The following is a 27489-nucleotide window of genomic DNA, read 5'->3' as shown; positions in this document are numbered from 1 at the left end:
GGAATGCCCACCACTCCTCCACCCGAACCCTCTCACATGGAGCATGGTCCATGACACACATGATCATACACCATACCGTGAGTTGTATAAAGCCTTTTAGACATGACCAAGAACCCAGAGATGTGCAAGCCACACAGCCACACACACTCTCTCTCCATCTCCCCTAAAGACCACCTTCCCCACTGGGGGTCTGGGACACCTTCATGACACCAACACGACCTGTGCCCCAATAACCACAGTGATCGCGGTGAACTAACTCCGCAAACATCAATTGTTATATTTCCCCCATCGCCTCTGGTATCTTACTTGGAGCTTTGGAACACATCCCTGTGACTCCTATACTCCGCAAATAGTGACGAGGAAATCAACAAGGGCGCCCGATTTTGGCTCGCCAGCCCATTCCAAAATGGCGCTCCATATGTGAGGCAGGGTTATACTTGCATCAAAAGCCAGGGCGGCTATCCAATGCCCGTTCTACGCTAACCCTCAACGCTTGATGCCAGTTTCGATATTCGATAATTGATCTGGGAATCACAATGGATTTTGCTTTTACATATTCATCCTATAAATATTCTGTACCTCTAACTCTATATCCCATTCCAATATGGCGCCTGGACAGATACGATGACACATACAAGTCGTCATCTCCATACACTTGGGAGTCCGCGCCCGCTTGAGACGTATCCTAGCAACCGACTAATTGACACGCCCTTAACCACGATCACCGACTGGGATAAATGGGCGCTGAGAACTATGACCGCACTACAAGCTGCTTCGCGACCGAGCCGTGCCGGTGATGTGGGCTTAGGTGCAGAGGTAACTTCCTCGCGCCTCCAAGATTATTGGTTGAGGGCGTTGGTCCCACCCAAGCAGTCTATGGGGACCCTCTACAGCTACTGAGGGGCGGATTGCAACACATGAACTCTCCCTGTTCCGGTCTCTGACCCTTCAGGTTGTATCTGCTTGACTCCTCAGCCCAACCAGGGCTCTTTTCTAGTTTATGAGCACTATTTAGGTCCTGACGAATTGCCACCCATAGTTTGGTTGAGTCCCCATACCCCTCTTATTTTAAACAAGGTAGTTAGCTACATGAATAAAGTGTCCAGAGTAGACTAAACTAACCTTTTTTAATACACCTCACCTCACGCTCACTACTTTACCATTTGGGTCCCTCACACCCATTCAATCAAACGGCCAGGAACAAAAGATCTCCGTAAAAGTGTAGCACTAAGTGCTACCCGTCAGGCATTGCAGCGCCGGCTTGACGTAGGAGCAGGAAGCCGATGATGATACGTGACAATTGGCTGGTGATATGACAGCAGTCGTTAAACCAGCCGGTTGTGTGAGGCATCCCTAGTTCCGACAAGGGACACCTGCCCCTGATTTTCACATACAACCACACTCGGAGAGAGGAAGGATTACTAATTTTTCTTCTATTCTAATATCACTCCCTAGGGGAACTTTGTGCATTCTTTTTGAATATTTCCTGGAAATAAAACCAAGCGAAACAACAAATTAAGTCTGAACCGAGTCAACAAGTACTTCTCATAAGTAGTCAAACAGAAAGTAAGATATGGCTGAATACCCAAAGAGCATTGAATTGTTAAAATATGGCTATTTGTGACTTTATAGGATTCTTGAGCCAGTCGAATTTCCCCCAGGTGTGATAAGCACAACAATCGTAAGGCCTTTCTAGTGATAGTTTTTAATAATGCCGATTCTTTAAAATATTTAGAAAGATCCAGATCGTTTAAGAAGTTGTGTACATATAACAACCATGGTACGTTCGACCAATTATCCAAAGCCAAACAGTCTTCAATTAAATCATGAGTTAAGTGGCACTGCTCCATCGTCCAAATGCGGTGCCATAATAGTATTGGCTGGGTTTTTATGTGATCAGAAATGTAGTCCATGCCCAATTCTATGTGGCAGGCATAGGTTGGGGAGGACTGGGGAACGGCCAAGAGATATTGGATGAAGATGTTTTCTACCCTTTGTAAATTGGCCACTGATACATAACCCCATACCCCAGAGCCATATAAGGCTGCGCTATGGCATTTGGCGTAATATATTTGCAAGAGCTCTTTAGGGGGTGGTTTACCTAATTTACGGGAAAAGGCGATCAGTGCGGAGGCCGCTCTTAAAAATAGGAGATATCTGCTTTCAATGGACGGTTTCCAAGAGAGGGTGGAATCAAAAAGTATACCTAAATAGGGGTAGGTCGTGGTACAGTCCAGTTTTATATTATCGATAAAAATCTCCATCATATATATCATCAATGCTGAAATTACAGGTAGGAGGATAATTGCAATCAGTTACAGAGCAATGATAACTCGAACCACACAAAGGTAAGCTTGATTGTTGTCTTTGCACCATGAGTAGAACCAACAGAACTAGTAGACTCAAATAGGAAGGAGTCTTGTTCGCCACACAGTACCATTGTTTCATTATAGATCTGAGCCTGTGCCTCAGAAATAGGCACCAGTCTCCTCATATTCCACCATCACTTACCCTGCAATAACATGCCCCCCTTCCTGTCCATTCAATTTTACTTGGAGCAGTGAAAATAACTCTCCTTTCTTTACTCTTATAGGTTTTCTTATAAGGACCCAAGAGCCCACAGCAAAATCCCTGTCTCCAACATGTTTGGTGGTGTCAATACTCTTTCTGACTTTTCTGTACTAAAAGTGCTTTGTTATGCATGGGAGATATAGGTGTTATTTCTTTGTTTGCAAAGTTAGTCTGCACCTCTAAGCAAGAAAGTAAGTTCTTAGCTCTACTTGTTCTCCCCCTTAGTAATTCGAAAGGAGTGTAGCTAGTGGTCGAATGCAGAGTAGTGTGGTAGGCATTTACTTTTTCTTTAAGAAATAGCTTAACATCAATACCAGAAGAGAGCGCCGTCCGAATACCTTCTTTTAAGAACCGGTTAGTTCTCTCTACCAGTCCATTAGCTGAAGGGCTGTATAATGCAACTTGAAGATGTTTGACATCACAGTCTATGAGAAACGTGTTCATGGATGACGAAACAAAGTGAGTGCCATTGTCTGGTATGAGTTCTCTGGGGGTGCTCTCCAAAGAAAAAACTTACTTCAGAAAACTTAAAACAGACTGAGTAGAAGCCGATTCGAAAAACAAAAAATAAATCCATTTGGAGTAATAGTCAATACGTTGCAATCCAAAACTTATTGCATGTAGGTAGTAAATTAAAAGGTCCTGCGAAGTCCAATGCAACTTGGTTTCTCAGGTAAAGGATCAGGGTGTAGTGGACTTTGTATGGTTTTCCAATGTTTGTCGGAAACAACACAATAGGGACACACATCTACAAAAGATGAAACCTGTGCATTCATGAAAGGCCACCAGTAGTCCTCTCTTAACTTCTTACAGGTAGCAGTGATGGCCAAATGTCTCTCATGTGCAATTTGAACGATATTTCGCCTTAAAGATGATGGAGGTACAAAGCTACCATTTCTAATACAAAGATAATTCTCAACAGAAAATTCAGAAGATATTTTGAGCAAATGGCTACAATTCATTAGGAATATTACGAATGGGAGGCCAGTCTTATATGTTATACTCTACAACCTTTTTCAGAATGACATCTTGAGAGGTAGCCTCTACCCAATCCCTCTCTGAAATAACTCCATCACTTGAAGATGCTGCATCAATAGTAGCTACTACGCATTCGTAGTTTTCTTCAGTGTTATCATTAGAATGCAGAGGTAAGCGGGAAAGGCAATTCACTCGGAAATTTCTACCACCTTGTATGTACTTGATGGTGGTAATTAAGGAGCAATGCATTAATACAGTAAAGGAGCAAGGCATTAATAATAGTGTTAGCACTGGGGTCACCAATTCAGACATGGTAGCTTGGCGCGAGGCAGGAAGGCACCCGAAGGCAGTGTGTAAAGCAGTGGTGCAGCACACACTCACACTGAGACATTAACTCGCACGCAATTGAGTGACACCACACCAGGTTGTTTTTATAAACCAATACTCTTTATCTAATTGTAGTTCAGGCAGGTAACACTTCGTAGTCACTAAGCTAGGGTAGGCAACACCTCCTAGGCATCAACTCACTAAAAATATCAATTCTGCTATTCAGGGACATTAAGGGCAACATTTCCTGTAAGCTTAGTCATCAAGGTAACACTTCAGGGGCATGAATATAACGTCAAAACATTTCAATAACATCTCCTATGCAGGTACACTCTCTAAGCATGGGCACTTCCAACCTCGCGGCGCCGCACCGTTGATATCAGACGCAGTGCTTCTCCTTCAACAGCGCAGGGGCCAGCAGCGGTGATTTTGGGCACACAGCGGTTCGGATGTCGCGACGCCTGGGCTGCGGCGGTGATCTTCAACAGATAGCGCTCTCACAAGCACAGCACTAGATCGCAGGTACCGGGGCTGCGGCGGTGATTGGGGCCTGCAGCGCTATTACTCACACAGCGCTTGGGTTGCCACATGAGCAGGCTGGGGAATCAGTGCTGGCAACAAGTAGCAGAATCCACTCCTAAAGCGCTTAAGGGGCACAGTTCCTTCAGGATAGTGCTTGGAAGTCAAAGCGCGCTGGGGGGCACAGTTCCATCAATGTAGCGCTTGGTAGTCACAGCGCTTTACCTGGTGATCCCCCAGTAGCAGCAGCGCTCGCAGGGTCCCCAGCGCTTCAGTCTCAGCGCTAGTTGTTAGCAGGTCTTAGTTGCAGATTCTTGGGGGAAGGATGGGAGTTGAGTTGGCAGGCATAAAAGGCAGGATGGTTTCCTGCAGCACACTGGAGTTGGTCTCCTGGGTTACACCCTCACTGGGCAAGGTCAGCAGGCTGGCAGAGTCCCTTAGCTATCTTGGGTAAAGCAGGACCTAAGCTCAGTCAGTCTCAGTAGTGTAGGTTCCCCTCCGGCAGAGGTTCCCCCAGGTTCAGTGGTGCCCCGACTGACTAGTTAGGTTTCCCTCCTTCTAAGCATGGGCGTAAAATCCGTTCCGCTCGCGGATTTTGCGGATTTTCGGCAAATTCGCAATCCGCGAACTCTCGCGAATTTGACGAAAATCCGTGAATTCGCTCGTGGCGGATTTTTTGCTTGGTGATACAATATTGCGGCGCGCGGCGTGGTGCATGGCGTTCACTTTCCGTCATTAAGAGTTTGCCGAGTTGTTTTTCTCGATCATATTTTGCAAGTGCTGCGCCATTTTGGATCTTGCTGCGGGATCTCGCGGGAGTTTGGCGCCCGCGAATACGTAATCGCGGCTTGCCACCTTGCACAGCACGCCTCGCGAGAGTTCGCAATTGCGAACATGTAAGTGCGGCGGACAGGAACAATCTCGCACTCGCGAAATAGATATTTTGCAATTCTGCACAAGAAATCCACCAGCAAACAGCATAAACCTTCAGAAAATTATGATTTGTATCAGAATCACTTCTCAGGTTGACATTTGCATGCACTTTGTTTTTGCAAGGAGTCCATTTTTGGGGGGGGGAGGAAGGAAGTGCCCCACAGTCTCCAACTTCCTGTTCCTGTCCAGCAGGCTCCTCCCAGTGCTTTCTTCATGTGCTGGTCACTTTCATTTGGACCTTGACCTGGAAGGATTACTTTTTGTGGGTGCTGCTGGATATTTGGATTTGAGGCCTTTTTGACTTTCTTTGGATCACTTTTGGATTAGAAATCAACTTTCACAAGTAAGTTTGTTTGGGGCATTACAGTTGCTGCAACTTCAATTTTGGAACTTTTTCAGAACATTAAATAAAATATATTGTGGGCAGCCACAGTATCCTGTAGGACCAGGGTTGGTTAGGGGTGCATGATGCAACTGTTTTGTTGAATTTAAACACCATTGAGGCCATGGATGGGCTGAGATTGTGCTGATTTTTGTGGTTTTTGTAGTTTTATGGGGGCTGCTGGTGGGGCCCTTTGTCCAGGGGTGGTGAGTGTTGCATGGGCCTAGTCTTTCTGTGGGGTGTCTTCTTGAATTTAAACATCATTGAGGCCATGGATGGGCTGGGATTGTGCTGATTTTTGTGGTTTTTGTCGTTTTTTTGGGGCTGCTGGTGTGGCCTTTTGCCCAGGGGTAGTGGTGGTGCATGGACTGAGTGTGCCTGTGGGGTCTCACTCTCTTTAATGTAAACATCCTGGATGGCATTGGATTGTGGTGATTTTTGGGTGTTTTTCGGTTTGTTTGGGGTGTACTGTTGATGTGGACTGGCCATGTGGGTGGTGGTGGTGGCCATCTTGAGTGCTGGTACAGGCAACGTGTGCTTGGGGTGCAAGGGGCCATTTTGAAGAGAGGCAGTGTCTGAGGCCTGCACTTATTTTGCCTACTTTTCATCCATTATGCCCAGGGGTAGTGAGTGGTGCATGGGCCTAGTCTTTCGGTGGGGTGTCTTCTTGAATTTAAACACCATTGAGGCCATGGATGGGCTGGGATTGTGCTGATTTTTGTGTTTTTTGTCGTTTTTTTGGGGCTGCTGGTGTGGCCTTTTGCCCAGGGGTAGTGGTGCATGGACTGAGTGTGCCTGTGGGGTCTCACTCTCTTTAATGTAAACATCCTGGATGGCATTGGATTGTGGTGATTTTTGGGTGTTTTTCGTTTTTTTGGGGGTGTACTGTTGATGTGGACTGGCCATGTGGGTGGTGGTGGTGGACATCTTGAGTGCTGGTACAGGCAACATGTGCTTGGGGTGCAAGGGGCCATTTTGAAGAGAGGCAGTGTCTGAGGCCTGCACTTATTTTGCCTACTTTTCATCCAATATGCCCAGGGGTAGTGAGTGGTGCATGGGCCTAGTCTTTCGGTGGGGTGTCTTCTTGAATTTAAACACCATTGAGGCCATGGATGGGCTGGGATTGTGCTGAATTTTGTGGTTTTTTGTCGTTTTTTGGGGCTGCTGGTGGGGCCCTTTGCTCAGGGGTGGTGAGTGTTGCATGGGCCTAGTCTTTCGGTGGGGTGTCTTCTTGAATTTAAACACCATTGAGGCCATGGATGGGCTGGGATTGTGCTGATTTTTGTGTGATTTTCCATTTTGTGGGGTGTTCATGGGGACTGGCCATGTGGGTGGGGGCCATTTTGAGTGCTGCAACAGGCAGGCCCTGGCCATGTGCTGGGAGGCAGGCGGACATTTTGAATGCAGGCAGTGTTCTTAGGTCTGCAACCTTTTTGCTTAGCTTTCAACCTTTATGCCCAGGGGTAGTGAGTGTTGCATGGGCCTAGTCTTTCTGTGGGGTGTCTTGAATGTAAACATCATGGATTGCATGGGATTGTGCTGATTTTTCTGTGTTTTTCGATTTTTTGGGGTGTATAACTGAACTGATGTTCCTCTGTCTTCCATTGCTTTTAGGTGCACAAGAATCAAGAGAACCACCAGTGCCAGGAAGAAGTCCTGCAGCGGTGTGTGTGTGCAGCATAACGTCACGCGACGTCACGTCTGGACACAGACAACTCTGCAACTCGTGCAACTGCTGCCTGCTGTTCTGACCTGCTCTGAAGAAGATGGCCCCAAAAAAAGTTACCCGTAGCTCCTCTAGCAAGAAAGTTGCCAGTAAGGAGCAGAAGAAGCAAGTTACCAAGGAGACTGGTGTGCCGGCCGCCCCTTTTTTTGGGAGTAAAAAAAAAGTATGCCTGCAGCAGCAGCGGGATCTGCTGGGGACCAAGCTGGGAGCAGCACCCCCGCTCCATTGTGCTCAGTGCCACCACCACCACCACGCCAACTTAAGTCCAAGCCCTTCACTGCTGCAGAGGCACTTAGTCTAGTTGTTCAATCACCATCGACCAGTGATGTTGGCTCATCGCAAGAAAGTAGCAGCAATGTCCCTCAATCAACACAGGTTGTTGTAACTCATCTGACGAGTGTTGAACAACCACAGCCGCAACAAAAACCACATGTGCAAGTACAAGCCCAAGTACATGTGGAAGGAGAGGCAGCGCAAGGAGATGCGCAAGCAGAGGTGCATGGAGGGTCACAAGTGCCCACAATAGTTGTTCCTCCCGAAGTAGGGGCACATCAGGAAATCGACAATCAAGGCGAGGTATCATTTGAGGAAGCCACTCCTCCTGATGATCATTCATTGTCTTCCACACCCCTAGCAAGGAAGAGATCAAGGGTGGTGTCACATCTTCTTCAAGCACACCTCCTTCTGATGATACGGATCAAAATTGGGAACCAGCACCACTGCCGTCTGAGAGTGAGGCACACCATGATCTGACAAAGGTAGTTAAGCGTAAAAGGAAGCTCGTCCAAAGTCTCAGAGTTATGGAGTGTGATGAGGCTCAACAAGAAGTGGCGGATACTGCTGCTGATGAAGACTCTGACAACGACGACCCAGTCATCATAAAGGTCACTGCAGCCCCAGCGGGCATGCAGCAAACAGACATTTTGACCCTAGCCCGAAGAGCTGCTGAGCGTGATGATGATGATGTTGTCGACGAGGAGGCAGTGGAAACACCACAATCATTTGAGTTAAGTAGTACACCAACTCGTACCGCTTCCATATTTCTTTCTCGCAAGAAGGGACCTCCATCCACCTCGACCTTAATTAGTGGCGGTGAAAGTGCACAACGTACTAAAGTTCGGCAATCCACATCCTCCACTTCATCTGGCATTAGCAGCATGACCACCACCACCAGTATCGCCGCCTCCTCCTGCCCCCACAGACAATTCAAGTCCCCAGTTTGGGACTTCTTTACTGTTTGCCCAAAAAGAGAAAAGTTCGCCATTTGTAGCATTTGTAAGCTTGCAGTTAGTCGTGGTAAGTTTGGTACCAACTATGGTACCAGAGGCCAGAGAGGTCATCTTAGGAGACAGCACGCTGTCCATGGTTTGCGCACCTGAAGGAGATCAAGGAAGCCCAAATTGGAAGTCAAGAAAACGTTGATGTTTGATCTGATGATGACGAGGAGGAAGAAGACGTGTCAAACACTTCACTTACACCCAGTACCCCTGTCAGCAGCACACCCCATGTGAGGCACACTAAGAGTGTTGGAGCGAGTGAGACACCAATGCGAAAAAGTTCACCAGCGAGCAAAATTGGGTCAACGAAGTCATTATCATCCCGTAAATGCTTGGTCCAGGGCAACATTAGAACCATGTTTTGTTCAGACGCGCCATATGAACGCAACCACCCACTGACGCGTCTGTATAACACTAAGCTGGCTAAAATGCTAGCTCTGGACCTTCTCCCTTTTTCTTTTGTAGAAGCGGTAGGTTTTCTAGAATTAGTGGCAGCGCTCTGCCCTAAATGGAAGGTTCCTAGCCGGTTCTATTTTGCCCGAGTTGCGGTTCCAGCACTACATGAACATGTGCTGGAGGTGATTGGGGCAGCTTTTCAGAAGAGTGCTGTTCACACTATACATCTGACAACAGACATGTGGACCAGTGGCGCAGGCGCTGATTACATGTGCATCACTGCACACTGGGTCTCTTTTTCAGGGATTAAAGCAAAGCTAAACGCAGGTGTTGACCCGGACCAAGTTTTTAAAGCTGCTCGGAAACATGCAACACTAGCCATGTTTGGCTTGGAGAAACGTCACACAGCACGAAACATTTTGGACGAGTTTAACAAAAAGGTCTTTCACTGGCTGTCCCCAAAAAAACGCCAGATTGGTTATGTTTCCACGGATAATGGCGCCAATGTAGTTAAGGCCATGGCGCTGGGTGACTATTTCAGAGTGCCGTGTTTGGTGCACTGTATCAACCTGGTAGTTCAAAAAATCTTGAGTGATAAAGACAGTCCAGCGTGCGAGGTAATGGCTACCTGCCGAAAAATGTGCAACCATTTCAGCCATTCTTTTAAGGCCCGGAAGCATCTGAGGAGCCTGCTACATCAACATCGAATGCCAGTGAAAGCACTCATCCAGGAGGTGTCAACACGTTGGAACTCAACCTTCTACATGCTTGAGCGTCTGTATGAGCAGTATACGGTACTCGATCACTATTTCTTAAAACAGGGTACAGCTCAGAAGGACCTGAGGATGGATGCGGCGCAATGGGACATAGTTAAAAGCATGACAGAAATGCTTCGTCCTTTTGAGGTCTTCACGCGTGCAGTCAGCAAGGAGGACTGTAATTTGGGAAAAGCTATCCCATTGTTGTGCATGCTGGAGTACCAACTGAAGGCGGTGTCTTCTGAGTTAGAAAAAGATGAAAAAAACAAAGACCCTTTTGTTTTGTCGGAGAAATTATTAGAGGGCCTACGTGGTGATGAACGTCTTAAAATGATCAACTCAGAACAGCATTACATTTGTGCTACTATTCTGGATCCACGCTACAAAAAGGCGCTGGCAGGCCAAGCATTCTTTCCTTTTGCTGATGAAGATGTTAAAAAGTACAAACTTTGGCTAGCCAGGTCAGCCAAGAGGTTTGAAAAAGAACGGCAGGATATTGAAGGAGAAGGCAGTACATCAGCATCAGCATCAGCAGGCCATCCCCAGTCAAAAGAATCCACTTCTGCACCTGTGGCTGTGTCACAAGTGACCTCTCAGCCGTTAAAGACACCGGCAACCGGATCATCTGCACCACACACAAGAGTAACATTGGCTGCTGAAGAGGATTGGCTATCTTGGCTTGGGTATGGTTCTCGAAAAAAGGTTACAGGCACAGCAAAAAGTAAGCAAAGTGGAGGAACCGTTGAGGACCTTGAGTCGATGGTGCAGGACTATCTGAATGACTCAACAGAGGTCTTTCTTAATGATGAGCCATTGGAGTATTGGCATGGGAAAAAACAATTGTGGCCACAGCTCTCCAACCTAGCTATAAACTACTTGTCTTGCCCACTCGCAAGTGTGTCTTCTGAACGTGTTTTCAGTGCTGCTGGTGGCATTGTAACTCCCAAACGGAGCCGCCTCTCGCCCAAAAATGTGGAGAGGTTAACAATGATAAAGATGAATCAGCACCTCATACCACCTGATTACAAAGTACGAGAAACCACGCCGCATGAAGACGAGGAGGACAGCAACGTAGATGAGGGAATTTGTTCTCTGTTCAGTGACACTGACCGCATCCTGCCTGAATTTGCAGAGTATGATGACGAACTCTTATTCTTATTCCCTGACACCGAGCCCTGAAAATGAGACAATGAATCAATAACTTTCTTTTTCGTCCTTATTCACTTTTATTCCTGTGTGTCTGTCTTTCTTTGTTTTGCACAGTTAATTTAATTCAAACTTTAATCACCTAATCAAAAAAACAAGCCCATCAGCAGAACTGTCTTCACTTGTTTGCTTATTGATTTGAAGGTGCCGCAGTCTACATTCCTCAGGTTCACAAGTTCAGAAGAACATGCTCCTCTATCCTCCTCCTCCAGACTCCTATTTCCCTCAAAGCAGAGGGCTGGATTACGCCCAATGAAGAAACACTCAGCACTTGTGGGGGTGTTCTACTTCTTTGCGGGTGAGTTGAGGGCTCTGGGGCCATTGCTGTGAAGCTCTAATAACGGATAAAAGTGGTTTGGACCAAATATGAGGCGGAAATTTCTTGCCGTTTTTGCTGACTTGCTTGCCTTTGAGGTGCTCTTTGGCGGGGTTCCGGGTGTTTGTGGGTGAGTTTTGGGGTCTGGGAGCACTGCTGCAACAGTCTAATCTTGATTGCATTTGCTTTTCAGGAAATCTGTGGTGGAAAACAGGAGTTATGATGATGACCTAGCTGCACAGCGCGTTTGGACCGAAGGCCGAGCGATATTGTAAGTATGAGATTTTGCTTTTTGGCTGTTTGGGGGTGTTGTCGTTGTCGTGCTTTTGTGCGGGTGGGTTGGCGGGTCTTGGGGCATTCCTGGGAAGGTCTAATACCGGCTATAAGTGGTTTGGACAAAATCCATGCAGAATTGTTTTTTGCTATTTCTGACATCTTGCTCAATGTAGCGTTTTCGGGGGCCTGTTTGGGGGGCTTCCTGGTGTTTGTGGGTGGGTTTCGGGGTCTCTGTTGGAGCACTGCTGCGACAGTCTAATCTTGATTGCATTTACTTTTCGGGAAATCCGTGGTGGAAAACAGGAGTTATGATGATGACCTAGCTGCACAGCGCGTTTGGACCGAAGGCCGAGCGATATTGTAAGTATGAGATTTTGCTTTTTGGCTGTTTGGGGGTGTTGTCGTTGTCGTGCTTTTGTGCGGGTGGGTTGGCGGGTCTTGGGGCATTCCTGGGAAGGTCTAATACCGGATAGAAGTGGTTTGGACAAAATCCATGAAGAATTTTTTTTTGCTATTCCTGACATCTTGCTCAATGTAGCGTTTTCGGGGGCCTGTTTGGGGGGCTTCCTGGTGTTTGTGGGTGTGTTTCGGGGTCTCTGTCGGAGCACTGCTGCGACAGTCTAATCTTGATTGCATTTGCTTTTCAGGAAATCCGTGGTGGAAAACAGGAGTTATGATTATGATGACCTAGCTGCACAGCGCGTTTGGACCGAAGGCCGAGAGATATTGTAAGTATGAGATTTTGCTTTTTGGCTGTTTGGGGGTGTTATCGTGCTTTTTTGCGGGTGGGTTGGCGGGTCTTGGGGCATTCCTGGGAAGGTCTAATTTTGTTCTAAAACACAGTTTACAGTACACCTAGCTTGAGGGGAAAGATCCGCTAAATTAATTTGGCCATACTTATTTATCCTTCAAAAGGTGACTCAGACAGACTACGCACTTTCCAAAATATTGTACTGTCTATTACGAAAATCAAAGTGTGACTAATTGGACAACACAGCGTACATACCTTATATTTATTTATCAGTGGTATTGTAATAGCACTTACTGTTTTCCATTCAATAATTACAGGCCGGGTTTCAGTCTGTGCAATGGGGGAAAAAGATGGAGTCAGGCTTCACATTAACGAGTCGCAATTCAACATCCGCCAGGCAGGCAGTGGACAGGGTGTCTTCTGTCAGTGGTCACCAACATTGATGGACGAAGCGTCAGCTGGAATGGAGGAGTGCCGCTAATAAGAGGAATTTTTGCTGCATGCAACTTACTTACCAAATTCAACAGGACAACTCCAACAACAACATACAGATACAGTATCCATTGTTTTCTTCTATGAGTGTGACTGCATTTCTTGGATCTCTCTCTGCTTCTAAATTGATCCCTACAGCCATTCTATAGGTTTTACTTCGGCTAATTTTTAAACCTAATGTAATATAAGAAGTGTTTCTCTGAGTGCAGAGATAGGCTAGTGAAAACGCTGCAGCCCTGTACTGTCGCATTCTAGTACTACTTACTTTTCAGTAACAATGCATGCAGTAGGGCATGCACTTCCTTTATGTCACTTAAAAGATTTGTGGTTAGCTTTGTACCCAAAGATTTCTTTATCTTCAATTATTGTTTGTCCATGCTGTGCTTTTTTTTTCTTCTCTCAACAAAACCTACCCAAAAAGAACCCCCCATTCCCATCCATTTTCTAAACCCTAACCCTCTTCCCCCGGGCTGTGTGGTTTTGCTTGATGTGTGACTAAATGACATCAATAATTCCACACACTTGCTGGGGAGGATAAGGTCATAGCAACAGGCTGGTGAAGGAATCCGAGGATATATTCTAGACTTACTCAGCTTCAGTACTATTTCTTGTAGTAGTAGGAGCCAATGTCAAATAAATTCAACGCAAGTACTAGTTATACTTGCAATACTTTACCATTTGTTAGGCTACATTGTGGCACTGTTCTAGTGTACTGTCACCTGCTATATTCTCTATCGTACGTAACCGTTGTAATGCTACAGTAAGGACAAACTAGGTTTCATTTTCTTTTTTTCCATAGGCATGCAACTGCCACTGTGTCACACCACTAGTACCACCGCAATGAGGACATTTCATCCGCCCAGGATTGCCAACCTTAATCCCCATTTCCCGTGGAGCCAGCCCTGGGCCTAGCCCTACTTTCAAACACAAATTCCAGGTAAGATAAGCGTTTGGTGGGAGGTAGTATAATGGAGTATTAGGACTAGACGAGAGATTGACGGTAGTACTACTAAAGTCCTAGGACTCTTCAGGAAAACAAACTTACTGTTAAACCCCCACCCACCAGACTCAAAAGCAGTAAAAAACAGGTATGGTCAGATGAAGTTAAAAAAAGTATATTTATGTAGCCCATACAAAATAATCTCCCTCAAGACCCTCCCTAACCCCAACGATTGTCTTTCAAAAGTCCCAAAAAGAACCCAACTCCCAAATCCCACCCCCCAAAAGTCTCTAAAAAAAGGGCAAGGGACACTACACTACGGGAGGGTGCTGTTGAATTTAGCGGCCAGGGCATCATACTCCTTGCGGAGGGTGGCATGGTCGAAGCGGAGGCCCTCCACCAAGTTCTTGTAGCTAAGGACCTCCTGCTCCAGGTAGGACACTCTGAGTCCTAAGCGGCGCTGGCGTGCCTTGCAACTCCCGTGGGGGGCAGCTGGTGTCTTTGCTGCTTGGCGGTGGTGGTTGGCTTTGGTAGCCCGGCTCCGTACCGCTGGAGCACTGCGCTGGCTGGCAGCCCGTGGGGGCACGGAGGAGGATGCAGCTGTCCCAGTGGAGGATGTTGTGGTTCCACCGGTTGACTGCGTGTCCTCCTCCTCCAGGGCCACCGGCCACCGATATTCGGCGACAGTGGCATCCAGCCTCCGTTGCCGGGCCATTCGAGCCTGCTCCCTCCGTGATGGTCGATTTGATTTGGAAGGAGCAACTATATGAAGAAAGAAAGACATAGTCTGTAACCAATGCTCCTTAACATTAATAACACAAAGTGATTGAGCAGAAAGTTGTGTCACAGTACAAGTAGCAAATTGAAAGCACAGTACATAACTATTGAGGACAGTATCTATCTAACCTCCCACTTCTTCATCCTTGCTCTAACATTAGTGGGAGTTTAAGGAACAAATTCTACGACCACTATGGACTTCCATTACAGTCGACTATGACAGTACACCAGTCTTCTTCTTCTTCTTCTCTCTTGTTTAGGAAAATTGATACATTATCTTATGCAAGCCGGCATAATGCCAGCGCAGTGAACTTGCACCCGAGAAAAACAGACGCACACCATGATGAGTGAGACAGACTTGCGCTACTGTACCTGTCCAGTACATGCAGGTGGTGAAGCTCTTACTTTTCTATTACGGGTGGCACTGAGAATACTCTGTTACAAGGGCTACTGCTTAATTAATTTAGCTTTCACCCTACAGTGCAAATGAGTACTAGAAAAGGAAAATGAAGAAGCTAACTAATTTGATTATCTATCACTTCACATGGGATGTATTTGATGACATATGGGATGACTTTAGGTGCTTTGCTTATTATTGAGTGAACAGTGATACACCCACACATGAATGACGTACTACTACTAAACTAAAGTTATTAAGAGAGGTACGGAGTGTCCACCGTAATAACCGGATATATGCTGTGCTTGCAGTTGCAATACAAACTACTGCTACTATTCATGGTAGTTTTTGGAAAAATTTACAACTTCTTTTCCTTGCCTTCCCTACACTGGAACGGACGTGCGGGTGCGTTGTTACATGCTCTTCAAGGTAACACTTAGTTCATCCAGTGACCATCTACTCTCTCTAGATACACATATGCTATCTAAGAGTCAGATAATACCATGCTTCAGGCATCCATTCGTTCAAAGTATATGCACACATACAGTTTCTGTTTCACCCACCCAGGCTGTTCTCCTTCCACCCATCCTTGCTTCATCATTGACCCAGCCATGCACCATACCATATTCTTTCCTTCCCAGCCACCTCGGGGACCAAGCAAACACATATCATTCTTCTTTGTCAGCCATCATAAAATTTCTCGTTCTTCCACACTTACTTACACCCTTCTTTCGCTTTTCGTTCATCACTTCCATCCAGTTCATCTAAGATCTTATTGGGATTCTTCTCACCAAAAACTTCACAGCTAAGTCGAAGTACATTTAGAGGAGGCTACTACCTGGTTGATTTATAATACACCCGTGCAGAAAGCACACTATGCAGTCTTCAATCTCAATAAGTAAGGAATATATAGCTTACCTCTTCCCGCCACCACCGTGTGAACCCTCACAGGAACGTCCGGCACTTGCACCGCATCCTCCCCAGAGTCCTCGTCCAACACCACCACCTCCGCGCTGGCCCCGCCACCAGATGTTACACCTACAAAGTACATTTAAGAATGTTAGAATACACCACTCACTAGTATATAATATTTGGTCTAGGAGGAATAAAGAAATGTTAAAAAAACGAAAGACAATGTAATAATTTGTAACTGTCTACTCTAAAGTAAAAATGTCCCTTTTTCCAGGGAAGGCTGTTGTCTTGCTGCACTTTTTGGCACAACTGATGAATGCTTGCTTTAGTTGCTTTTTATTTTTAACACACACCACTTTTTCTCCTAACAGAAGCTTGACTTCTAAGAACACGATCAGGGTCAAGCTCAAGTTCAAACCAGGTGAGAGCTCAGCTCGACCACAAGAAATGTGTCCAATTAATCGTTAGCACTAAGCACTTTTCCATTTTCAGTTAAACGTTTACTTTTATGACAAAGATGATTTTCATAAATGTGTTTACTTTTAATAAAGCGTTTAAACTTAAATAGACTCTGTGGTTTTTGGTCCTCCAGACTACAGTGGATGAGCTAAATGTTTTGGAATTTTTGCAAGCATGAGTGCCTCTGACACTTCTTGACTCTGACTCCGTACTCTTGTCCTGCGTTGGATAATCTAATCATCATTGGGGATCAATCATCGGTGACTTTGGGAGCTAAATGACTCTGCCACACTATCTAGTCAGTAAGGAGATTGGGGGTTCTTCAAAGTCTGATATCACTGAGGTATGTGGAAAGAAAGTCTACCTGCGCCTATTTTAATTGATAAACAATGCACTATTTAGTGTTCATAGTTCCGTTTGTGCAGATTTGTCCCTGCAACAGTAGTAGAATGGATTGTCCTCCTATCCAAACCAAAAGTAAAGTAGTATGTTATTCTTTCTTGGTGGTCATTCACCTTTTTATTGTTGGCAATTGTCAAAGCATAAACATTTACAAGACTTGAAAAGACATTATGGACAATCCCAGAGGACTGCACTCAGTGCATAGAGCTATTGCTGACTAGAATGGGAGTCCAATGGAATTGCCAAATGGGCAATCTTAGTTAGCTACACAGACAGACTAATAGGAATAATCTAGTAATACCACAGGGAGTCATAGTCGAGGCAGGATAAGATTTTAGATCCAGTCTACAAGAAGATCAAAGACGATTTAGAAAAAATCGAATGAGGAACGCTAGGAAAAAATAGGTACTCTATATTAAAATTAAAACTTACTGGGGCCAGCAAAGGAGCCCTCGCCTGCCCGATCCTGGCCTGCATCTTCCTGAACAGCACCCTCCTCCTCCTCCTCTGTCCTCTTGCCCCTAGGAGAAGCTGATGTACAACATGAAAGAAAGAAAGACCAGAAAACATGGATGATATTTGTCAACCAAATCAAACATTTCAAAAGAACAATAACAAAATATTGTGGCGAAATAGCAAATAGATAGACAACTATTCCACGGGATATATTGACCAATCTCATGTGGTATACTACTACGTTATTCGTATTGTCTGATTTGCGGACCGTTGACTTTGAAAGTTCCTATGTAACTCACTAAACAGACTACTAAAAAGGTTTGCCTAGGCCTGGCAGGCAGCAGTCCGTCAGGAGGCCATCAGGGGGCGTTCCGGCGCAAGGGAGGGCGTTCCTGCACAGGAACGAATCCTAAAAGTGGCTGAGGGAAATCTACAAGATGTCAATCAGTCACTTTTAGGACAATGATGCGTGACTGAAACCCTGCGCCTGCTTGAAGCCGACGTACGGCTTGATGCAGCATTGGGGAGATAGGGCACCCCAGAGCATTGCTGGAGCTGCGCCATCGTTGGCACGTAACTCCAGCAATGCGCCACCTTTACGGCACAGATGCGTAAGGCTTCTGTGACGTTTTGGGCCCATGGGTGGTGGTGGTGGCATGGCGCACAATTACTGCCGTATCCCTGCTACTTTGCAGGGATGCGCCGGTAATTGAAAATATGACCCTTAGTGTCTAGCATTACGCAGTTCTTTACACTACACTCATACATAATTTAGCAGGCCAATGAAATGAACACAAAATACAAAAGAAATAAGCATAGTAGCAAGGCTACTGAGAAGGAGAGCAGTGCACCTGAAATGCATAGAAGATTTTGAAATATAATTTACCTACAATGTAATCGGCAGCATTATTGCTCTTGGTAAAGAACAAAGATTTGCAAATAACAGAGCCGGATAAAACAGAGTAGTGATGAAATAGCTAGAAATAGCTACTACTATTCACCAAGCCCGGGGACCTCTACGCCGAGCACGTCCAGCAAGTCGCGTTCATGGTCCATGACATCCGTCCAGCGGTGGGTGGCCTGGTTATAAGTGCGCCGGACCCCAGAGAGTTTAAACATGGCCCGGCACACCTTCTCCCACCGCTTCCGGCGCTCCCGGATGCCGTAGCCGGTTGCGATCTTGCCGCCTCCCAGGATGGTCTTGGGGAGGCGGCGCTGGACGTGGAATATTAGTGCGGCCACCTCCTCCGCACTAAAAATCTCCCGGGCTGTCACTGTCTCCCCCCTCAAACGCCCGCACGGGAGCCGGGCACGGGGTGCGGGACCCTTCCCCTTCTCAGGATGCTTCCCGGCTCCCTTTACCATGGTCTGGGCAGAAATGAAGTTAAATAATAAAGAAGAAATAGAATAGGGAAGAAGAAAAGAAAAGAGTTTAAAAAAGTAGTTTAAAATTAACAAAAAGTAGCAGAAAACACAAAAATATAGAGCTAGAAAAATAGAGGGATAGATAATAAGTAAAATAGCTCAAAAAAACTTCAAACAAGCAAAGGATGGCAGAGATTCAGAGAGGATACAAAAAGCATGCCCAGAACCATAGCAATGAATGAGAAACAAGATGGCCGCGCCCGTTGACGACCGCGTGGGTAAGTTCGCGCGAGATTTTCCTCGCGATCACGCGCGAAATTGTACTAGCGAGCCGCACACTTTGCGAGATTACACATAGCGGGCGGAAACGGAATTACGTCACGCAAACAAGATGGCCGCGCCCGTGTACGACCGTAGGGGTAACTTCGCAAACGTATTGCTACAAGCGCCTTGCGAACACGCACAAAATCACGCGAACATACACGCCGCAAAAAAAAATAGTGTATTCGCACGAATTCGCGGCTTCCGAAATCGATCTCGCACGGATTCGCGCCCCGCAAATCGCGCGAAATTGCAGAAAAACGATTTTTGCAAGACTGAAAGCAATCAGCAGGTGCAAAAGTTCAAACTTAACATTAGTAACCATTCACTCTAGTGCTTCCTGAGTGGCCCCTCCAGAGTTCAGTTGCCTATTTGCAACTATTCTATGACCCTGCTATGACCCAAACAGCAGGCTCATAGAATAGCTACAAGTAGAACATAAAGGTCATGTGAAAAAAAATTGCACTGCAACAGAAAGCAAATTACAGATAAGGAAGGAAGCAGGTGCCAGCCAGACTGGAAGTTTCAAAATTACTGACACATTAATCAACCCCAAATTAATTCATGGCAGTTGAAGAAGGGCAGGTGTGCTTGCTTTCACTGCAACAGAAAGCAAATTACAGATAAGGAAGGAAGCAGGTGCCAGCCAGACTGGAAGTTTCAAAATCACTGACACATTAATCAACCCCAAATTAATTCATGGCAGTTGAAGCATGGCAGGTGTCCTTGCTTTTTTTCACCCCCATAATCTACAGTGATAAACAAACCTAATGGGTGGCAGTGAGGATGTACCAGAGGGTGGCATGGGTGTACCAGAGGGTGGCAGTGGTGAAACAGAGGGTGCTGTGAACCTGTGATGATAAACCAGACGTAGAAACAACATAGTCGCGGCCGTTGCGAGCCGACAAGTAAGTTTGCAATTGCGAACTGGTCCACAAATCCTCGCGAACGCTCGCGAACACAAAAAACACAAAAATCCGCAAATCCGCGAGAGTTCGCGGATTTTGCGGATTGCGAATCTGTAAATACGCAAATTCGCATACGCGAGATCCGCTAGATCCGCCCATGCTTAGCTCCTTCCCTCTTATACCCCTAGGTCAGGTGACCCTCCTGAAAGGCGGCAAAGCATAATTCCTCCCTGGGCTGGAAGGTTCCAGGAGCTTCTACATGTCTGTCTATGGGACAAAAATGAAGTACCGGGTTATTTAGAACCCAGCGGTGCCAGGAGACACACCCGAAGACTTCGGATTCTCCTGTCTCAGACTACAGAAACACAGAAACTTCTTGGTGACGTCAAAGATCAGATTTATTGGCTGCAGCCAGTAACAGGTATCCTAGAAGTACAACACGGTGTATGTTCTCAGGAGACTGCTCAACTTTGCAAAGCTAGTCATCCCTTTTTATACCAAATATTATACTTCAGGCAAACATTCCTTATTTTACAGTTGGCCATTCACATGTTTTCACGACAAAAAACGCAGAATCATGATGACAAGCCCAGTTTTCAGTTTGTCCAGCCCACAATCAATTTTTGCTGAAACACAACATTCTTCATCAGACAAGTCGATCGAACCCACCATAAAAACGGGCACATCCCCATCGTAAACGGACCATAAAGAAAGGAGCAGAGACGGGTGTGAGCAAGATAAGACATAGCTGTGCGTAATAAAAGGTTTGATGGTGTCTTGTGTCTTGATCAGCAATCTTGATCAGCTACTGGGAAAGGAGCTGGCTTAACAAGTTTGGCTTCAGGCAAGAGGGTCGCTTGCTCAGGTCATTCAGAAGTCAGCTAAAGTGCACGTGTGCTTGGAGACTCGTTCGGCCACTGTCATCGGCCTATGTGAGGGCAACCACAAAATGGCTGCCGTACACAAAATGGAACCCGAGGGTTCAGAACGGAAACTCTGTTTTCACGGTGATCTCGTCACTCGAATATGACGAAAATACTTGTACACCTTACACTCGCCATTTTCGGTCTGATGCTACCAAAATCGTCATGATACGACGACTTTTATGGAACGGGTTCAGAATTTCAGTACCTCAGACCCTCCTTTTGCCCTTACATAGGCAATAACCTAAACCCATGTTAGTCTGAGTCCAGGTCTATACTCATCAGGTCATCATGATGTTGCTGTAGCTTCATCCTATTACTTAGCACGTCTCTTGATACAGGTTTCCTTACACACGAGGTAGCACAGAGGCCACATATAGCAGGAGCACACTGTACGCACAGACAGAACAGGAAAAGAATGGCTAAGATCATCCCAATGACCATCAGAATCCTCCATCCCCACGTGGATAACAGTTCCCAGAACCATCCCATCAACGACCAATCTCCTTTATCCACATGTATAGATTTGGAGATCTTATGCAGTCTGGAAACGGCCTGGTACACTTTCGGAGCATTATCTGGAATGAAAACACAGCAACTTGATTGGATCACTTTACATACCCCACCTCGATCTGCAAGTATGACATCTAACGCAACTCTGTTCTGAAGAGTCATAAGACGATCCGACTGGAGCTCAGTAGTCAAGTTACTAAGGGCACCGGCAGTTTCAACTACGGTGGCCTCAACCACCCTCGTCAATTGCCGTATGTTCTTGCTGCTAACCATAGGTCCCCAAAACGGCAGAAAACCCTTCAAGAAATCACTCAATTCTTGTCCTGCAGTATCTTCCTTACTGAAGACACCTCTAACTACCCTTGTCTTGTGGTAATCTGCCGCAGCTGTGTAGGTGGGAGGCAACAGGAACGAGACAAAACATGTGCCCGAGAAATCAGGGGGCAACCATGTGTATGCTCTGTCATAACAGATGAAATAGGTACCCTTAGCTGCTAGGAATGATGGGGAAGTCTGAGACGCAAAAACATACGCCTCAGTGCAGATACTCTTCCCTAACTGAGCTCTTGGATTCTTGCCATTACCTTGCAGACATAGGTGACCCTGATGGGGTACAATCCAAATCGGAGAGGATCTTTTTGCTCACTGGTTCTCGCTCAGACTCGCTCCATATTCAGTCACGTTCCATCCAATATACGCTAGTGTCTCATCTTTCGGGATAGCCTCATAGGAACTAGCTCCCTTTATCATGTCGACTATTCCCTTGACTAGAGCGCTATTCTTTGGGTTGTCTTTCACAGAACGTAGGGGGTGGACTTCACGAGCATAGATGAACATCGTTCGGTATGCCCACACAGAACCATTATAGCTGAATGGCAGGACTAGGTAAGGAATACCTTTATCAGTAGTATGAGGCATAAGACCACACACCCAACAGTTAGTCGTGTTCACTGCTAGTTGGTGTTGGTGTAGAAGCTGAACGAAGGAGTTATTGATAAACTCTAATCTTCTAACGGACTCATGTTCAGGTAGAGGGTGAAAAGAATGCAAGGAAACAGTAGAAGGAGGTATGGGCTGTGTAGTGGGTACAAACGTCACTCGAAAAGAGAATAAAACATATCCCATTAAAAACATCATTATGCTAAGCAACAGGAAAATGCATAATATCAGAAAACGTTTTCTAGTCATTATTGTACACAGTTTGGCTCTAAAATTCATCTCTTTGGCTGGTCTCTCCATCTCAAAAATCTCCATCCTCTAACCTTGCTGCTCGCGGAGGTAGGGTGTTCCGTGCTAAGGAATGCGCCTGTCAGTCCAGGGAACTCCCACGGACCAACCAGAACCGTTGACCTTGTGTCTTCGGCTTGCACTCCAAAGACTTTGACGCCGCGACCCTATAGCTGAACCCAGATGGCGGTTCGAAAAACAAAAATCGGTCAAAACAGTTTCTCAGATGGGAGAGCTGAACTTTAAAAAAAGCAGTAAAAAGAATTTTTTTTATTTGTCCATGATTCTTGGTCTCAAATTATAACGGCTTTTTCCAGATAACGTCTGGTCTTGGAATAGGAGTTTAGGCCCGGTAGTGTCCACTCGAACTGACGGTGGCACGGCTTCTTGCAAAAGGTCGTCACCTTCACGCTCAGAACTTGTCCCAATTAAACGTGCATCGCTGAAAGGCAGAAAACGAGGCACAGTCTCAGTTTCAGAATCTGCAAAACCCTCCTGGACCCACCGGTCGTACGGCAGAGGCAAAGGGACCCTCTTACAGTGTACACCGTGGATCCAGTTCTTTTTTCCTTGCACTCGCACTGCAGATCTCGTGGACAAAAGTACCAAGTATGGGCCGATCCAGCGGGGCTGATCGTTCTTTGTCCGCTGGAAGTTTTTGATTAATATCCACGATCCAGGATCGATGACATGTCCTGGATCTTCAGAAGCCTGAGGCAAAGTATCGTGAACCTGTTGGTGTAAAACACTCAATTTAGCCGTCAAATCATACAAGTAATCAAGCAGTATAGGGTATTCAATTTCGCTGAATTTCGTCGGCCTCGGCACTCCCCATATGTTGGCCGGGCGACCAAACACAATTTCGTAAGGACTAAGTCCTACTCGGGAATGTACAGTCATCCTAGTTGACAAAAGTGCTAATGGCAAAGCATCAGGCCATTTAAGGCCAGAGCTTTGCTTGTATCTTGGCCAGTTTTAGTTTAAGAGTGCCATTATAGCACTCTACTAGTCCAGCTGATTGGGGGTGATTTGCAGCATGGAACTTCTGGCGGATTCCTAGCCCTTCACACACTCTCTTCATCACTCGACCCACAAATTCACTCCCATTATCACTCCAAACCATTCTCGGCAAACCAAACCTAGGGAAGAACTCTTTGAGAAGGGCTTTCGCTGTGGAAAAGGCAGTATTATCTTTTAGGGGATATGCTTCTACCCATCTCAAAAAGGCACAAACAACAATGAGTACGTATTTCAAGTTGTTGCACCTCTCCATGTGGATGAAATCTAGCTGCAAAACCTCGAACGGATACGTTGGAGGCGCAAAATGACCAGCTGGAGTTGGAGTTCCCTTACCAGGATTGTATTTCAGACAAACCATACAATTTTTAACCACATTCTCTGCACACTTAGGAATTCCAGCATTTTGCCATACTGGAGCCAATAACTTACAGATCCCTTTCACACTGATGTGAGCCATTCCATGCGCCATCGTAACCACTGCAAGCACGTACGCATCGGGTAACAACCATCGCTGATGCTCTGACAACTCAACCCAACAACCATTCGCATCCAATTTACCCGTACTCTCTCTCCACACACTCAATTCTTTCTCTGTAGCTTCAGCTTGAATAGACTTCACACTCTCTATCGTATCTTCACACATTCCAACGTCACCAATCCATCTTGCAGGGCTCGCAACATACATTCGACCCATCACATCTCTTGCTGTTTCTTTTGCAACTTCATCAGCAAACGCATTACCCCGACCAACATCATCAGTAACCTTCTTATGTGCACTGCATTTCACAATCGCGACTTGCAACAGCAAAGTAAGTGACTCAAGGAGCTCATTTACCAACTGACCATGCTGTATCTTGGTTCCATGCGAAGTCAGAAACCCACGCTCTTTCCACAATCGTCCAAAACTATGAGCCACACCAAACGCATACTGGCTGTCAGTATATATGGTCACTTTCATTCCTTTTGATAATACACACGCTCTCGTAAGTGCAATCAATTCTGCTGCTTGAGCTGAATTATGTGGGATACGTGCAGCTTCAACAATCGTGTGCAAAGTCGTCACAGCATATGCCGCAGTCGTATCACCATTCGGAAGCTTGAAGCACGAACCATCCACCCATAAGGTACCATCGCACTTCACAAGAGGAGTGTCCCTAAGATCTACTCCCCCTTTAGTTTCTTCCTCTGTCCTGAGAAAACAATCATGCTGTTCAGAAACATCTGTCTTTGTTACAATCGGCAACAACGTAGCTGGATTCAACGTGTTGCATCTTTTTATGTGCACATGACTCGCTAAAAGTGTCAACTCATAACCTGACAACCGAGCACTAGTTAAGTGCTGTGTCTTGGTCCTGTTTAGCAAAGTGTCCATTGCATGTGGAACCATTACGATCAACGTATTGTTTATCACCAAACCAGCAGACTGCCGAATAGAAACAGCTGCTGCCGCTGTAGCTCTCAAACAACTCGGCAACGCTCTAGCTACCGGATCCAAAGTCGACGAGAAATACGCACATGGACGCTGCTTGTCCCCAAAAGATTGTGTCAATACTGACAATGCACATCCTTCTTTCTCATAGACATACAGTGTAAAGGGCTTACTGTAGTCGGGGGTACCCAACACAGGAGCCAAACACAATGCATCGCGCAATTCCGAAAAACTTTTCTGACAATCATCAGACCATGGGAGAGGATTTGGTGTATCTTTACAAGTTAATGCCACCAAAGGTTTGGCCAGTAGGGACAAATTCGGTATCCATTGTCTGCAATATGACGTGATACCAAAGAAAGCACGCACTTCTCTCTGTGTAACTGGCACACTAATTTTTGCAATTGCTTGAATTCGTTCTGGGGTCAATCTTCTTCCCTCCTTCGATAAGAAATGACCTAAGTAGGTCACTTCTTGTCGACAATACTGTAATTTCGAAAGAGACACTTTATGATGCAAATTAGACAAATGACGTAACAACGACAAGGTGGCTTCTTTACAAATCTCCTCAGTATCTGCAGCGATTAACAAATCGTCGACGTACTGAATAAGAGCAGCACCATCAGGTTAAACAATCGTATCAAGTTGTGTTTTCAAAGCCTGACTATAGATTGATGGACTCTCACAATAGCCTTGAGGAGCGCGCTTGAACCGGAAGCTTCGACCTCCTAGAGAAAATCCAAAAATATCCCTACTCTCCTCGGCAATTGGGATGCTGAAGAAGGCGTTTTTCAAATCAATCACTGAAAACCAAGTGGCGGAAGCTGGAATCATAGTTAATAAGGCAGTGATATCAGGAACAACAGGAAATTGTGGCACAACGATTTTATTCACCTCTCTAAGATCGATCACAAACCTGTAAACGGGTGGCTGAGAAGAGTCAGTGCGTTTTAAGACAGGCAAAACAGGGCTATTGCAAACATTACCTCTCGTTTCTTCAATTACATCTTTCTCAATCAGGTCATGAATGATCGCTAGCAGTACCCTTTCACCTTCACTAGAGATCCTATATTGGGGAATACGTGGCATTTTTACATTTGCTTTCAACGTCACAACATATAGCGGTATTTCCAAAAGACCCACGTCATTAGGACCAGTAGCCCACAGAATATCAGGAAGAGATGACAATTCTGCCGGAAGTTTATCCTTCGACAAATACATCGGGGAGACCACTTTCTTACCCAATGTGAGTTGTACTCCCGAAGGAGAACATTACAATGTCGCATACAGTCTTTTCAACAGATCCAATCCTAACAAGTTCTCACCACAACCTGTTGTCAGAATAAGGGGTGCTTCGAATTCACAAGTTCCAACAGAAAGAGACATAGGACTAGATATCGGGTTCCTAACCGGGGCGCCAGAAAAACCTACTGAAACATTCGTCTCGCCAGACAAAGGTGCGACAGGGAGTTTAGAGTGCATAATAGAACTCTTCGTAGCACCAGTATCCAACAGAAAAGGCTCAGACACACCTGATGTAATCACTTCAACATAAAGTCCACTCTGATCTACTGGAACTGAAACAACTCCCTCTCTTTGTCTATGGCTGTCCTAGCAATCATCACCTTCCATATTCTCACCTTCTGCATAGTAGTCATCAGCATAGTACTGAGTCGTCCTACCAGACGCGTTATTCTGCTGATCAAAACTATTCATTGAATTTTGAGGAGGAAATGGACGCGCGTTCTGGGGGAAACCTCCACGTCCTCTACCTCTAGGAGCTTGTGGAACGCCCCGACCTCTCACACCAAAAACACCATTCGTGCGCTGTAACAAAACAGGGCAGCTACTCTTAAAATGACCCTCTTCTTTGCAATATGCACACTGATTAGGGCCTACAGGGAAACGCTGTTGAGGATACTCGAACCGTTGCGAGTTCCTCTGAAGCCGCTGAGGTGGCTGATAATCACGCTGGCTACTACGAGGCGGATACGCCTGCTGTAAAAGCACCTTTGTCTTCAACTCTTTAGTCTTCTTCTCTGCTCTTTCCTTCTCATCCTTATCTCTATTTTCATAATACTGTGCAGTAGCCAATATCTGTGCTGATGAGGAAACGGCCCAAGAACTCTCTGAATCCTTCAACTTCTCACACAACTCGGGAAGCAAGTTGTGCACAAATTTATCAACAAACAACCGTTGGCCACCTTCGGTGCTCATGTCTTGACCACTATGGGCAATAAATGTCGCTTCAAACCTGGTAAAGAAATCAGACACATTTTCATCCTTTTTCTGCTTGCAGGCAGACAATTTATCCCAATTTACTCGCATAGCCGGCATTAAAGTCTTCATATAAGTAACGATCTTACCAGGGAGTTCTGCTACTAAAGGCTCAGGTTTAGAACCACCAACTTGTAGCGCATCTGCAACAGCAATATTAACCCAAGTATCACCTAGCTCTTGCGCATGATCCGTATGACGAATCAAACCCCACAAATGCTGTGGGACCACATTTCCAAACAACATGTCTATATC

The sequence above is a fragment of the Lissotriton helveticus genome, chromosome 12 (assembly GCF_964261635.1).
Source record: "Lissotriton helveticus chromosome 12, aLisHel1.1, whole genome shotgun sequence".
In the NCBI taxonomy this organism is placed as follows: domain Eukaryota; kingdom Metazoa; phylum Chordata; class Amphibia; order Caudata; family Salamandridae; genus Lissotriton; species Lissotriton helveticus.
The sequence above is the reverse complement of the archived record's forward strand: the minus strand, read 5'-3'. Positions refer to the sequence as shown.